At 41.9% G+C, this 15,112-nt stretch overlaps 1 long non-coding RNA gene across 2 annotated transcripts in view; it reads left to right on the forward strand.

Moving 5' to 3' along the window:
* The first annotated feature begins 3,155 nt into the window (after nt 1-3,155).
* Nucleotides 3,156-15,112, forward strand: part of LOC119710265 — a 35,771-nt gene continuing 23,814 nt past the window's right edge. The window contains exons 1-3 of one of the 2 annotated variants that reach the window (XR_005259531.1): nt 3,156-3,295; nt 3,376-3,472; nt 8,392-8,503. This is a non-coding gene — a long non-coding RNA (uncharacterized LOC119710265). Of the gene's footprint in view, nt 3,296-3,375; nt 3,473-8,391; nt 9,310-15,112 lie in introns of those variants that run through there. The other variant, XR_005259530.1, reaches the window with a different exon arrangement.

Below are 15,112 nucleotides of genomic sequence, written 5' to 3' on the forward strand. Positions count from 1 at the left end.
GCAATATTCTGGCAACAGAAAGACGCCTTAGCAGGAATGTAAATTAAAGCCTCTTTATACTTTTAATAGTGTTTGTAGTTTCACTTGGCTGCGGTACAGGAATGACACATGTCTATTCAAATGGCATTTGCCATCCTGTTGATGGTTGCTGATATTCTTTGTGCCTCTACCCCCTAACTAACTAGACCATGAGTCTGCTGCAGTCAGAGCTTTCCAATTTCCTTAAAATGTGCTTTTTTTTTTTCTTGAAACATCTAAACCAGGATTTAAGATTAAAGCAATTTTCTGTCCTTCCTTCACTATATGATGACCCTGTTTATGCCTTCATGAATCTCTACTAAACGTCCAGTTCTGCAGTGTCCAGACAGATTATTCTTGCCATGCCTGTTGCTCAAATTGAGGAGAGGGTTCTTCATCTCACTATGCCTTGTACAATGCTGAACACATTTTTATTTGCTGGATTAAGAAAGATAAAACCTATATTAGGAATAAAACCTATATTTTCAGCTATTGGAGCAAGAACCTCAAGTATTTTACATTAAATCATCCCAGCTTATACATGCTTAGATCCATTTTCATTTCAGTCCGTTTATATCCTGTCTACAAGTGCCTCAACTTTCAAGTGGGAAATTATCCTCCAAAAAGCCCAACAGTTTAAGGAACAAAGAAGTGAGACCTTAAGTACAAGGCTTGTAGAGAAGCTACATGTGAGCCACACAGACTTAGGAAAAAATGTCAATATCAGCATCTACTTAATGTATTTCAGTAAAATGCTGCTTTTGCAATGTCTGAAAACATGGTGTAAGTATTTTATTAGGTCTACAACTGTAGATCTGACTATAAGGTCTTGTGCTAAATTACCACACATTGAACAATGCTGGCTCCAGAGAGCTTTGGAAAAAAGCCTCTAACACAAATCCAAAATGAGCCTTTGCTAGTTTGGAATTTTCGCTTTTTCAAAAATAAATTTTTTTAAGGGATCTCTGAAACACCCATTGCCTTGCGACAGGCATAGAAAAAAAAAATATAATGCTTTTCTCTCTCATGGAAATCTGGAGCTCTCCAGTGGTTTAAGTCTTCCATTCCTTCCTTTTAACTTCATAAGGACTTAGTCCAAAACTTGTCTGCAGCCTAAGACTGATGGCTGACTTGTCAGTCTCAGTCCCTATTGATAATAAATAGAGAAAATTGTGCACAAAGTAAATAGAAAGGAAAGATATGTCTCCATCAAACTAAAATGACAGTATTTAGAGCTGCTAAGGAGTCAGGTCTTAGAATAATTTATGTTGGTGAGAAAGCTTAAGGGTCTCAGTGCACATAAATTGGCTCAAGGCTTAAGAAACGCAAATATTTATAAGATTCTCTAATTTAGTAAATGGATTCTTAAAAACTAAGAGCTGAGTAGCCTCCCCATGTATATAAAACACATGACAGCACTCTGCAGACCTCCACAGATCATAACATGTAGTGCAAAGCATTTCTGCAAAAAGCTCTTATCTCCTTGATGCTCTTAAGTCCTCCTCAAATCTTCCCAGGGATGTTGGGATTTTCCCCACAATGCTTTCTATCCAGACAAGCTGTTCCCTCCATTTCTCCTTCACCTGAAAGTATATTTTTCTGCATTTCTAGATTAAATTTTCTCCTTATGTTGATGGGTGACTGGAGGAATTTCCTGAGTGGCTGCTAAGATAAAGATGCCCCTTTTTGGGAGCAGCTTGCACAAGGAGTGCCGTACAGCTGAACAGGAGTGCCAGAATTTAGTGTCTGGTTGTGTCACCAAGGCTCAGCTGTCACCAGTTGTTCACTTACCACGCTGCATTGCTATTTTCCGAAGGACAAAATATTCCAAACCCAAACAAAGTCATAATTTAAGGAGCAAGAAGGCCTCTGTGGAGTGTCTGTGCAAAGAGGGGAGTCTCTCTGAAGGTGGAGGCTTCTCCCAGCCCTCATTACTCGGTGCTGGCTGGCAGGACAGGGGCTGCTGGGCTGGAGCTGCTGACAGGGAGGTGATGGAGTGTCTGCTGGAGCCATGGCTGCGGGTCAGTGCCCGAAACGTGAGAACAAAACGGGCCTGGGCGCTAATGGCTGTCAGGTGTGCGCCAGGGCCGGCAGGGGAACGAGCACAGGGCTCCCCCTGCCAAGTGAAACACAACTGGGGCCTTGTGTAAATAAACAAGGGCTGGGGGAGCTTTTCCTCACGCTGGGCGCGCATGGAGCCCGTGCACACTCGTCCCATGGCTCGCACGCACGGCTCCCCCAGGGCAGGACGCCAGCGGAGCTCCCGGCGCTGCACCCATTCACCAGCCAAGGGACAAGGCCCTCTCCTTGCTGGGGCTGCTGAATCCCCTGGAGCACCTCTTTCCTCTGCCTCCTTGCCCATGCACGTGCTCACCTTGTAGGGTGTTGCCTTCCTTACCTCAGAAATCATCCTCCTGATCTCCCCTTTCAGCCATCACCTCTCCTTTTCTATTCCCAGCCCTCGCTGATACACACCAAGATTACATTTCTGCTTTGGCCTGGGTTGTGTTTTCCAGGCCAATATATTATGCCACTTTCACACTCCCCTCCCTGCCCCATCTGGCTTCCATCCTACCCCCATAAAGATTATTAATATCGCCTGTTTCCAAGCGATTTATTAGCAGGGGCCTAACTGGTGCCATTTCCCATTTTAGTAGAGCACTGAAAATAATCCTGAGGAGTGTGCCCAGCTATAAAAATGTACTTATACTGTCATATTTGCAGTTTCAAACATGCACCACTTGATAGTCTCAAAAGTGCTGTTTAATTGGGGTTTATGGGTTCTAATTAATTATACTATATAAAAAAATTACTTGTCCCATTACAGCTCTCTGTGGTTTACTCTGAAGAGCAATGTAATTTAGAGATAAATTGTCCTTCTCTATCCCCCTGCTCCCCCTCTTCCCAGCAAGTTCCAGAACAGTTTAATTCTCCTCTAACCCAGGAATGAAGCTGAGAGAAAGCTACATTTTGATCAAGGGACACAACTTTTCCCCGTACCCATAAACAGCTTTAAATGTGACTCGAAATGGTTCCACATTCTTTCTGCTGAATCAGGCTGGTGAAATTATGAATAATCCTTAGGCTTTGCACAGCTCAGGTCTGGAGGGGCTGGGATTTTGCAAAGACTTTGAGCATGATGGCTGCTTTGTGCACTGAGGATTGTTTCCTCTGATTTTACAGAGGTAACAGTGAAGGAAGGTGAGAATGAGTGCAGGATTTTTTGCTGGATGAGGATTAGGTTGAGATTTCTCTCCATGAACCTATGGGAAAACAGGTAAAGGATCTGCCTGCATTTTGGTGGGACAAGCAGCAGAGGAAAAAAATCTCAAGTTAACTTTCTGTTATCTCTTCCAGAATCATGAAGCCTGAAATTCTCAAACAAATTGTGGGGCAGTCTTCTGAGTTTAAATGCTTCCTGGAAAGACTTTCTGAAAAATGAGCAGCCAAGTAGGTACGCTAGTGGTTGTTTGAAATATACTATTAAATTACATCACTCACTCTAATAAATTTGGTCTCATGAGGCAAAACATGAAATATAGTAGAGTTGAAGTGGAAAACATTGTATCCTATGGCAAGAGGGGATGGCTTTACTCTGAAAGAGAGCAAGTTTAGATTGGATATTAGGAAATAATCCCTCTGAGGGTGCTGAGGCCCTGGCACAGGGTGCCCGGAGCAGCTGTGGCTGCCCCTGGATCCCTGGATGTGTCCAAGGCCAGGCTGCACAGGGCTTGGAGCACCCTGGGATAGGGGAAGGTGTCTCTGCCTGTGGCAGGGGTGTGGAATGAGATTATCTTTAAGGTCCCTTCCACCCCAAACCATTCTGTGATTCTATTACTTTAGCTGGAAGTTAGGGAGTCAGAATGTTAATTAATGAAAAAAGACAGGGCAAAGAAACTTCTTTAATTTACCTTTTACAGGGAAATGCTACTTATTTAAAAAAATTCATGTCATTCAAACTTTTGTGTGTGGCAGATACCTCCAAAAATTATACCCCCAGGCCTAGGAAGGCAATGTGGTGGCCTCTCCATGTCCCTGCCTTATTCTCAGTGCTAAAAGGTTATGATTCCTAATATCACTGCACAAATGAGCATTCACTGCATTAAAAAAAGGTTTGTTAGTCATGCTTCACTAATTTGCTTATTTTATAAAATTAATAACCAGCATGTCAGTTGCTGGAAACTTGGATCATCCTGGGTGTCCGGATCAGTCTGCTTCATGTGCTGGAGCACAAGCTGTGAGAACTGCCAAATAAAGAGGAAAAAAAAAGGAAAAAAGAAACACTACAGTCACACACATTAGTCATCAATCAGAAAAGTAGCAAGATTTATGCTAAGAATTGTTTTTACCTTTTGTGCAGTAAAATTAGTTAAGAGAATTTTAGTGCATATATCTAGTTGGTTATATTAAGACTAACTATAACCTGCAATGTTTTATTTTGAATGAGTTAACAAACAGAGCCCAAATCTGAAAAAAAACCTGAAAATCTCTGGGCAGTGTTTGGATAAGTCCAAACAAACCTGAATATCTTGGTGTTTGTACAGTGTTTATGTTTGCTTTTACATGGCTTTTACTGCCTCAGAAAGCCATTTATGGAGAGGAAACAATGTGAAACCTGCTCTTCTCATGTGATTTTCATCATCCAGAGATTTAAATAAGTGGGATCTGCTCTTTTCATGCTATTCTGTCCCCATAAATTACTCCTGGAGGCATTAAAAGGGCTTGTGAAAAACACAGTAATAAATAGCCAGAGGACAAATACAAATGTTGCAAACTGCTCATGCTGCTGTGGCAGCAGCTCTGCTGTGAATTTATTGAGCAAAACTGATGAGGGATCTCCATACCTGTGTCAGCTCTGCTCTGTGTGGAGCCTCATTTTACACTGCTAAAACCGATGCTAAAAATCCCTTTTTTATGGGATGACTTTTACAACAGTATTGTGATTGCTCAGGAGCTGACAGGGTTACTCTGGTTATTCCAGAGGAGCAGAGGGTTAAGGAAAATGAAGAGAGAAAGGAAATGTCAGCTGCAAAAGGATTTTGTAGCCCATGCCACCTGCAGCAGCTCCCTGCCCTGGGTGGAGCGTGCCTCTGGGCAGGGACAGCGGCGTTGTGTAACAGAGGAGAGCTCTGCCAGGTCCTTTCTCCTGACACATCCCAGACCACAAGTATGGCCCTAGATCTGAGGGAGAGGAGCAGCAGGGGCACGTGTGAGTCATGGCCCTCATGACAGGGGAATTCCTCGCTGGCTGCTGGCAGCGGCCGCGCTGAGCGGTTTCCACTGCCCGAGCATTACGGAAAGAGCCCTTCTCAGCTGAGGGCTGAATTCTGATTGCTCACCTCCCTTCAAAATAGAAGATCCTGACATAGGATTTTTTTGTTTCTTTTGGGTTTTTTTTTTTCTGATTAAACAGTTCTCATGACTGCTCCTTTGAGAACTGGGAGAAGCCCAGGCTCACACAAGTCCCAGCACGTCCTTCAAAGGTGACTGAGTCAAATCGCCTGTCCCCTTGATAAGAAAACAATGAGCAAAATATTAATCAGTGAAAATGCCAGGCTGTCTAACTTTCTATGGCATTTAATTAACCCAAACCCCAGGTTCATCTCTGAAAAGTCCCCTTGATCTGGCCACAAGTGTGTGTTCTGTGCTGGTAGCTGAAGTGGGCCAGCTCTGCCCACTGCAGTCACTGCGTCTGGATGGAAACTCAGACCTGCTGCTCCTTCTTACACAAGTTGGTGGTGGATCCTTTAGGTTAAAAAAGTTCAGATTCGGGTCTTTTTTCATGAGTCTATGAAATGTGACAGACCTGTGTGTGAGGAAAGAACAGAGCTCCACTCCTCGCTCTGTTCTAAATGGGAGAGACAGTAAAAGTACCTGGAAAATCAGGATATATTCCTGACTATCACTGTATTGAAAATAACACATAGCACATTTAATAAGTTTTTTTTATTACAAAATGTAGATGCTACTGCAGTGGTATTTTAGAAATAGCTGGTGTTGTACTTGTAACAAGGATTGCTTGAAACTTTCCAGGCTTCTTTATTTCCTTGTAACTCTGTCAAGCTCCAAATATTCACATTAAAATTTCCAGTGCTGGTATCAGCTCTGGTTGATTTATTTAAAACAATTTAAACCCAACACAAATAAAATTTTAAGGGAATTTGGAAGTTGGAGGGAAGGGAGGCATAGGTGTTCTCATGATTCAAAATGAAATGAAATTATGAAATAACTGAATTTCCTGAATAATGGAAATTTGGAGTTCTGCTTCTACATACTGCTTCAGCAGAGAATGTTATAAAATACAAGTGGTTCTGATTTACCCAGGCACATGTATCCTGATTTCCTGAAACAGAAAGACACAGTCAGAAGGCTGAACTGAAACCTATTGAGCAGATTTTGTTCGCCTTTAATTTTAAACTGAAAACTTTAATCATTTGGGCATAATATACCATGCCAGGTACCTTTTCCAGCCTTTGGAAAATTTTGACTGATTATGAATCAGGCACAAGAGTATAAGTATACATACGTTTATATTATTACACATATAGAATAACATTTTTATCCTATTATATATTTATCATATATAAATGCATTTCTATTTTCATTTAAAATTACATTTGTATATAAAATCTATATTTTATATATATACATATGTGTAAGGGAGACTGTTCTCTCTGAAAAGCTTATTATTTAGGAATGGGTATCGGGAAGTCATGAAATTAGGGTTTCCTCCAAATGTTTATTTGGCTTCCTTTTGTACCTGTGCTTGGTCTAGTCTTTAATTACTTGACCATGTGCTATATTTAGCAGAGGACCCTGGTCTCATTCAGTTCAGAAGGTGGAGTAGCTCAGGACATGAGTCAGAGCTGGGGACAGGAGAAGGCAGACGCCTGATGTACTTTGCCTGGCTTTGCTGTGGAAGCAGGGAGAGCACACTGCAAGGCAGAGAACTGAAAGGAAAATGTGAAATCTCATGGTTCAGGCATCTGAATCCTGCAAAACTTTCATCCAGTCTCAGAGAAGTCGAATTGCACTGAATTCTTCTCAACTGGCTATTAATTTTATTTTGCTTTCCATGTTTCCATTTGCAGAGTAGACTGCCAGTGCTTTCTCCTGACATATGATGCTGTACAATGTTAAACATTCTGAGAAATCAATTCCCAGACATCTCAGTTTGGGGACCCAACTCTAGCAGAATGTTTTGACCTGAATCTCTTTGTGTTTCAGTTTGCCATCTGTTAAACAAGAATAATAATATCCTCTCGTCTTACAGGGTGTTGTTAGGAGAAACGAGGGCTGTGAAGCACTCATATGCCATACTGATAAGAGCCCTAGAAAAATTCACAAGAAAATTAGCAATTGTGTCTTCCAAGCAGGTTTGGACTAGTATGTGGTAAATGAGGCCCCAAGCCACACGCTGAATAATGACACTGTAACAAAATATTGAATATCTGCTTATTAAGTGAACACTGTCCATCCTGAGGTAGAATCTTGTGGAAAACAAGGCATAATCCTATATTTAAAGAATGACTCATAATGCAAATGAATAAGGGTTTATGGTTAACCTTAGTTCTGATGTTTTGATCACTTGGTTTTGCAGATATACGGGGTGCATGTGCAAAAGGATACCTGTGCCTAAAAAGAAACAAAATCTGAGTTCAAAAATTCTTGTTCAATGAAATGTGCAGGATCTTCATTCTGGTCTCTGCAAAGGAAATACTTCTGGTGGTCTGGTGGGTTTTTGGAAAGATGCTTTCTCCTTTTTGGGAAACAGTTTTCAAGCAAATGTTGAAGTGTAACTCATTTTCTCTCCTTTGTTTTTAAATTATGAGAAAAGCTTTACAGCTGGGAGACCTGGTAGTGAAAATAGTTTTGAGATTAGTGCTTGGATTCTTGCATGTACCTGCATGGGCTCCTGCAAAATTTGCATGGGGAACCACAGCACATTCTGTTATGAACTCTTCCTCCTATGGCATGTGGAAGAGGGAACCCCTAAGTCCTGAAGCAATCAAGTGCAGAGCTCTCACAGAGCTAGATAGGGTACTTATTAGAGATAGAAGAATATTTTGGCACAAGAACAGAAGAGTATTAATAGGCAATGAATAAATTCTGTCTGTAATGTAAATGAAAGAGTTTTTAACCATCACAGCAACAGCATTCTTGAGTATCTTCCCACTGGGAAGAAACATGGAGTTTCCTCTTTCCCCTCACAAGATGTCTGGTAAAAATACAGAAGCGGTTTGCAGATCTGAAGATCTGTGTGAGGGCAAATAGGACTTAAGACCCTAAGAAATCTGTTTCTGGTCTCATATCTGGTATTTCTTGTTGCTAAAAGCAGTCCTCACAAGGTTGACATTTCTTTTCTCCACACAGGAGAAACTGGCTTCTGGAGGGATGAACGAATAAATGCAATCTCTTCAACTTCATTCATGAGGACTCATGAGCTGAGCAAGGAATCAGAAAGGCATCTTTCCACATGAGACAGGTCCTAGATATGAAAGAGTACAGTGCTCTGCCTCTTTCTGCCCCTCTACAAACCCTTCCCTGCTTTCTGAAGGATGGAGAGCCCCCATGGGAGAGGGGTCCAGCATGATGCAGTGGAGGATGCTGTCTATACCCCAGTGTTTGCTCTGCTCTTCCTTATTCTCTGCTGTTTGCAAAGTAGGGCTGAGATGGCTTCTCTGATAAAGGATCCTTCCCAGACACAAAGAAGGAACAATTCCAGGCCACTTTGCAAGTCACTGGGAGCAAAACGTAGCCCCTGCACCTTGTGAGGGGTGTAAAGCGTGTCTGATTGCTTAGTCTTCAGCAGGAGGCAGCTTGGGGTGAACCATTCCTGCTGCTTTGCCACTATTAAGATCCAGCAGTACCTTGATGTTTCCTCACTGGCAATAATTTGCAGGATTAAATACTTCAAGCCACTCTAAAATTAGTTCCAGGAGGCATTTTTTGCTTTCATTTCAGAGCTCTCGTGAGCCTTTCCTACTCTGTAAATCTGCTACAGCTAATTACCTGATGGTTACTGTGCTCTAGAAGATTTCAAATATCTGTCTTTTCCACAGCTCTAAAGACCCAGGTGGGGTTGCAGCACAAAACTTGTACCAGGAGTGTTTGACAACAGCTGTAATGAGCTCAGACAGCTTCATGAGATGGGCAAATAAACCACTGCAAACAAAATTGCCTTTGTCCACTGTGTCCATTCAAGATTCAAAGCAAACTTATTTTTGAGCCTTTAAAAACATCTTAGCCATTGAAAGTAATTCTTTTTTGTCTTGAGCTCTCTTCATCTCTCTAACCCACTGGAGAGCCTTCAGAATCACAGCACACATTTTCAGCTTCCAGTGCTGTGGTTTGAGTTTGCAAGGAATACCTGGTATTTGATTTTGAGAACACCTGAAGTGCATGCTGCTGCTGTTTGTCCTATGCAGGCACATCACTATCAGAGGCAGATGCAGAATAACTTTTGAAGAATTGAGAAATCTCATCACAGCAGCAAAAGAAAAAGCACCACTGGACAAAAGCCCTCTGCACAAATCCACTGGCAGCAGAAGATAGAGATTTCTGCTTGGTGTTTCTGGCCACTCTTTTTGGCCCATGCTGACTAAGGCCATGCCATGGTCCTTTCTATTTTCTTCCCACCCTTCCCTGGCCCCCTTGAGATGATTCACTCTCTGAATATATACATGTGTCATGTACAAAAATCTTACTCTCCTGACCACAGCAGAAATCCAGAAGGGTTTGTTTCTTCACTTGTGATTTCAAAGGCTTATTCTTTTCCACTCGGCACCATGCCCAAGAGAAATTATCTCCCACTCTTATTTGTCCTGGTCATTACACTATTAGCATCTTTTAAAACCTGTTTGCTTATTGCTTCCTGAGACACATGAATTATTGCTTCATCTACCAGCTCCCAGTCTAAATTTTTGAGTTTGGTGCTCATGCTGTTAAACCCATGGCAATTCGAAACCCCATTTCATGCTGACAGTACCAGGAACAGATATTTTCACTCTTTGAGCCATCGCTGAACAAACTGAAGTTGTTCCTTCATTTACTCTGAATAAAAGTTGTCCATCACCTTCAGGGAGACACTTGGTGAAGCTGCACACCACAGTAACTCAGTATTTCTCTCATCAGCCATTTCTGGGATTCTCCAGCACAACATCTCACTACCTGCAGTCACCTTTTTTGACCATAGTGGCCTAATGTGAAACTAACTGTACAAGGCAAGGCCCAGTAGCAGGGCTTGGCTGCTTCAATGTGATTGCCAGTGTTTACACTTGGAAATGATGTTTGAAATCCAGGTTCTGAGAGTGAGACCTAGCTCCCTTTGAAGTCAACAGGAGTTTCAGCCTCCACTTCCACAGCCCAGGGGTTGGGCTCTTTGTTCTTTTGTCTGGTGCAATTTGAGAGTAATTCCTATGACCCAAGTGATGGGCTGGATTTTCTAACGTGTTTCCAAACTGTGCTCCCTCTGACACCAGATTCCTGTACTGCCTCTCCCAAAATAAAATGCTGAAGGAGCATGGATGGAGGAAATCCGTTCAAACTGAGTAAACAGCTCGTGAGGTTAGGCCAGCAGGATTCATTCATGCTCGTTCAGCCCAGGCTGGTTTGATTCCAGTTGGAGCACTCTCTTCATTACAGGCCCCCTGGGGAATGTTAATCTGTACAGTATAAACATTTATAAACATCTACTAAATCATTACACTTCAGCTGCCCCATAAACACTCCTGAATGCTTTCCTTAGGCAGCACTGGTTGGGTAACGTGTGGCTTTTTGGAATGAGTTTACGGGTGTTTGGCGCTAGTAGAAATATGGGGAGAGGGCATGGGAGGTTAAATAACATTGTTTAAGCTCCATGACTTTTTTAGGATAAAGACAGAAGCTGTTTGTGATGAAGTGAAGTGGACCTAGCTGGTAGATGCTGAGGACAAGCCCAGCTTGTAGAGGAGCTAAGACAGACTTTCAGCTTTGCACACTGGATTTTAGTGATGCCATTGCCAGGAACATCCCAAAATGCACTTCTCACTACTCCACTTGACATTTCTGGACCAGGCAATGCATCATTATTCATCTGTGGCTGAAACACAGAGTGCCTCTGAAAGAGCTGCCTGATGCAAGGGAAAACTGTAGACATAACTTCAGAAAACTGAGCCAGAACTAACTTAACCTCCAGATCTGCAATCAGCTGGGCTGCAGGCCCAGGGCTCACTTGTATGTGTTTACAGGACACATAAGTTTATACACACACACATATATATAAATAAATAAATAAATAAATAAATAAATAAATAAATAAATATATATATATATATATATATATATATAAACTGGCAAAAATAAGTGTGCTTGTTTTGTGAACCATAACCAAATGTATATATATATATATTTGTGAAGTGAATAGGAAACACTTTCAAATGCACACATAGCATAGCAAGCCTTGAACTCTGTAACACTGAACTTCTGAATTCTTGTTTGTGATCTATTCCCTAACCTGAGGGTGCTGGCATGACTGAGATTCCCAGGACAGGGGTCAGAGCAGCTTTCCCCCCACTTGTAGAAGTTGTATTGAATATAGAAATAGCAAGTAAAAAAAACCCAACACACTAACCAAGCCTTCCCATTCTCAAATGGGTAAAGGAAAATCCCCTCAATGATTATTTTTGTTTGTTTGCAGAGGTCTGGAAAAGCTGGGAACTGATGGAGCTGTCATTAATTACCATGAGGATTGTGTTCAAGTAATGTAACCTGAGCAGAAGTTAAACATGTTGTGTGTGAGAGAGTTGTGTTTACTGACAGCCTGATGAATAAGTAACAACTTGATTTCTAAAAAGCATCTTCAGGAAAATGATTTAATTGGCTATAATTATATCATATCCCACATTTGAGTGAATATGCCTGTGTGTACAGACCTGGTTTACTTGTACATCTCACAGGTACATGGCTGGACACAATGCTCATCTTCTCGAGCTGCTAACAAGAGCCTTCTTTTCCATCTCCTCCCTCTTGCATTCAGAACACGCAGCCACTGCCTTCCAGCTATGATCACACCTATTTGTGAAATGAGAGCACTAAAAACAGAAGATTTTTTTTCCTAAGTGGACCTAGATGCACAATGCATCCTTTTCAGAGCCTCAGGGCCATGGGACAGTGGCTGTGACATCTCCATGGCAGACCACGGCCCACTTTACCCTGACTTCCTTGGACAGCAGCATCAGGTCAAAAATATCTTGCAAGGAAATGAGACAAGGGAACTGGTTTTACTATTCAAATTTGCCAAAACTTCCCTAAAACATGAAATCAAACCATACCCATCATAGAATAAAGGTGAATTTGCCATATCTGCACTTCCAGCTTGCTAATCTCCCTGTGTGTGTGTGTGTGTGTGTGTGTGTGTGTGTGTGTGTATATATATATATATATATAAAATATCAGTAGTACAGGGTGATTTTCCCACAGCTTTTCTGTGGCATGTAATGAGGTGAGTAATTTAAAATCTTCTGCGTATGGTCCAGGTTTGAGCTCACGGAAAGCATTACACATTATTAGTTTCAATTGGTCTTTTAACATCCCTCTTAAAGGGTCAATAAATGAGATTGCCTAGAGGTAAAGCTGTTGTTATCATGTGTAGGGTTACAGTCACAGCTGGAGGGCACAGGCAGGGACAGGCTGTCTGTCTGCCTGTGTAGGAGACTTCAGTCACCAGTCAGGGTTCTATTAATTTTATGGTGCCTTAAATTCATATTGTAATTATGAGGCATAAGCAGAGAGAAAGAGAGATCTCCTTTTAATATGTTTTAAAAAATCTGGAGCATATTACCCCACTTAATTCCAATTATATTACAGCTGAACTTTTATCTCAGTACGCTGCAAATAAATTCAGGCCAAGGTAACTTGGATATATACTTCCTAACTTCAAAACAGGAACCTGTGGGCAGTAGACAGAAGAGAGCAGAGGAACCAGAGTGAAGCCTCAGGAGTGTCACATTATGAATTTTATTTTTTCTTCTTTACCTGGGCTGAAATTTGGTGACCTAATTCAAAAGCAAAATCGAGTTCAGTGGTTTCACACAAGCCCCTAGTGGAAATCATTTCTCCACTTGGAAAGATCACCATATGTTTTACCATGATGAGGTCTTTGATGGCAAAACAAGGCTTAGAATACCCTTAGCTAGGAGGACTGGGAGATGGAAACTTTCGAAAGTGATGGGTGATGTGCATCATCTCACTGCTGCCTGGGGTGAAATGTGATACAATACAGCAATTGCATAGATGTGGGCCAAAAAAAAAGCTGAAAAAGTGAAAGAATTTGCATATTGGCTTGATGAATATTTACCGAAATTTTCTCCAAGTCTGAAACTATGTTATATGGTTACTTCAGCTCACAAGTAATGAAAGCTCACACAACATGGTTAGTGCAGAGGCTTTTCCATTGCATTAAAAATATTTAGAAGAGACTGCTGCAAACATCATTTTATAGGATAAGTCTTAAGATATCAAGAACTCAAGGTGTTTTGTAAGCACAATGCTGGTGCTACCAGTCAGTGCTTATGCTGGCCAGTGACCAAGACTTTCTGTGTCAGTGTCCCTGGGTCTTTACAGGGAACATCTGGTCATTTAAGATGATTGGTGTTGTGTAAACTCCATCAGAGCCATTTAATGGCTGGGCACGATCTCCTGCAGCCTTTGCCTGTATTTCTTCACAGCCCTAAGGGGTGGGACAATGGTGGTGGGCACTGTTGGTTTAGAGGACTGAACAGCAGCTGCTTAAAGCCAGTTTGCATCAGGCCCCTCTCAGTGAGGCTGTGAGAAGGTGCTTTGTGTAAATCTCACACTCTTCTTCCAGCTGTGAGGAAGAGAAGGGCTGTGCTGCAGCATCATCAATCTCAGAGCTGGGATGGGACATTTTTGTTGGCTTGACATGTCTTGAGAGCTGTCCCAGGGCAGCCACACAGTCTCCAGGGAGAAATGTGTGCCCTACTGAGCCACTCCTGCCCTCTGCTCCTCTCCCCAGATGTCTGGGTTTCCCTTGACTAACTTTGTCCTTGTGAGCACACTTAAACCAGCACTTCCTTCTCTTTTTTCCTTAAATGTAAGTACCATTACATGCTTGCAGGAGGCACTGTTGTCATCCTGGGTGAGTATCTGTGCCCACATAGGCAATTCTTGTGTTGTTCCCATCAAATTAAGGACCCAGAACATGAAATTTTTATCAAAAAAAATCAGTTTTTATTTTGTCAATCCTCCTGTCTCCAGTCATGTCTGCAAAGTGAAATCTGGCAGTGCCTTTCACAAAAGATATTGGCCAAATGACTTCCAATAGCAAATGGGCATGAGGGAAATTAAAGATGGTTCATGAGCAGCAAGAAACTGGGAAAAGAGGCAAGGTCAGCTGAAGAGAGCCTTATAATTTAGTTCCTGCTGAGGAGATAGATAAGTTGTACGTAGTCCTTCGGTTGACCCAGTGCATAAAAACAAATCCTGCAGCCAGCTTTAGAGATAAGCACAGCTTCAGAGTTCCCTGGACAGTGTTTTCCAACACTAATGTACAGTCCAACCCAGGGACTTCAAGCAAATGAATAGATTTGGCTGTGGGAACAGTTCAGCTTCCTCCTTTCCTTGCAGTGTAAGTTTGTGCAGAGGGAAAAGTTTACTCTTAAAGGTTTAATGCTATTAGTGTGATTTTGCTCAGGTTTTGTGTCTGTATCTCAGATTTCAGCAAATACTATGTAGTAAAACGGGAGCATGACACCTTGTCTAACTTTACCTCTGCTTTTTTATGCAGATGCTTTTAGAGGTGGTCAGAACTGTGCTTGGTACTGTCATGTAAAAGGCACAAGTCTATCAAAATCAGTCCCTCATAGGATAAACTTGTCCCTATCACAAAATCTGTGCTGTGCATAGCCTGAAGTAGGCAGAGTACTCACAGCAGGGAAGGGAGTAGCTGCACGAACTTCTGCCTGCTAGAAAGCTCCTTTCTCATGGCTGCCATGGTTGTGTTTTGGAGAGAGGGACAAAGGGAAGGCACTGCAAACAATGCTTTTGCCAAAGTAATAGAAGCTCTTCAACTTTTTCCAAAATGGCAATTCAGAGC

Source organism: Motacilla alba, chromosome 20 (assembly GCF_015832195.1).
Source record: "Motacilla alba alba isolate MOTALB_02 chromosome 20, Motacilla_alba_V1.0_pri, whole genome shotgun sequence".
Classification (NCBI taxonomy): Eukaryota; Metazoa; Chordata; class Aves; order Passeriformes; family Motacillidae; genus Motacilla; species Motacilla alba.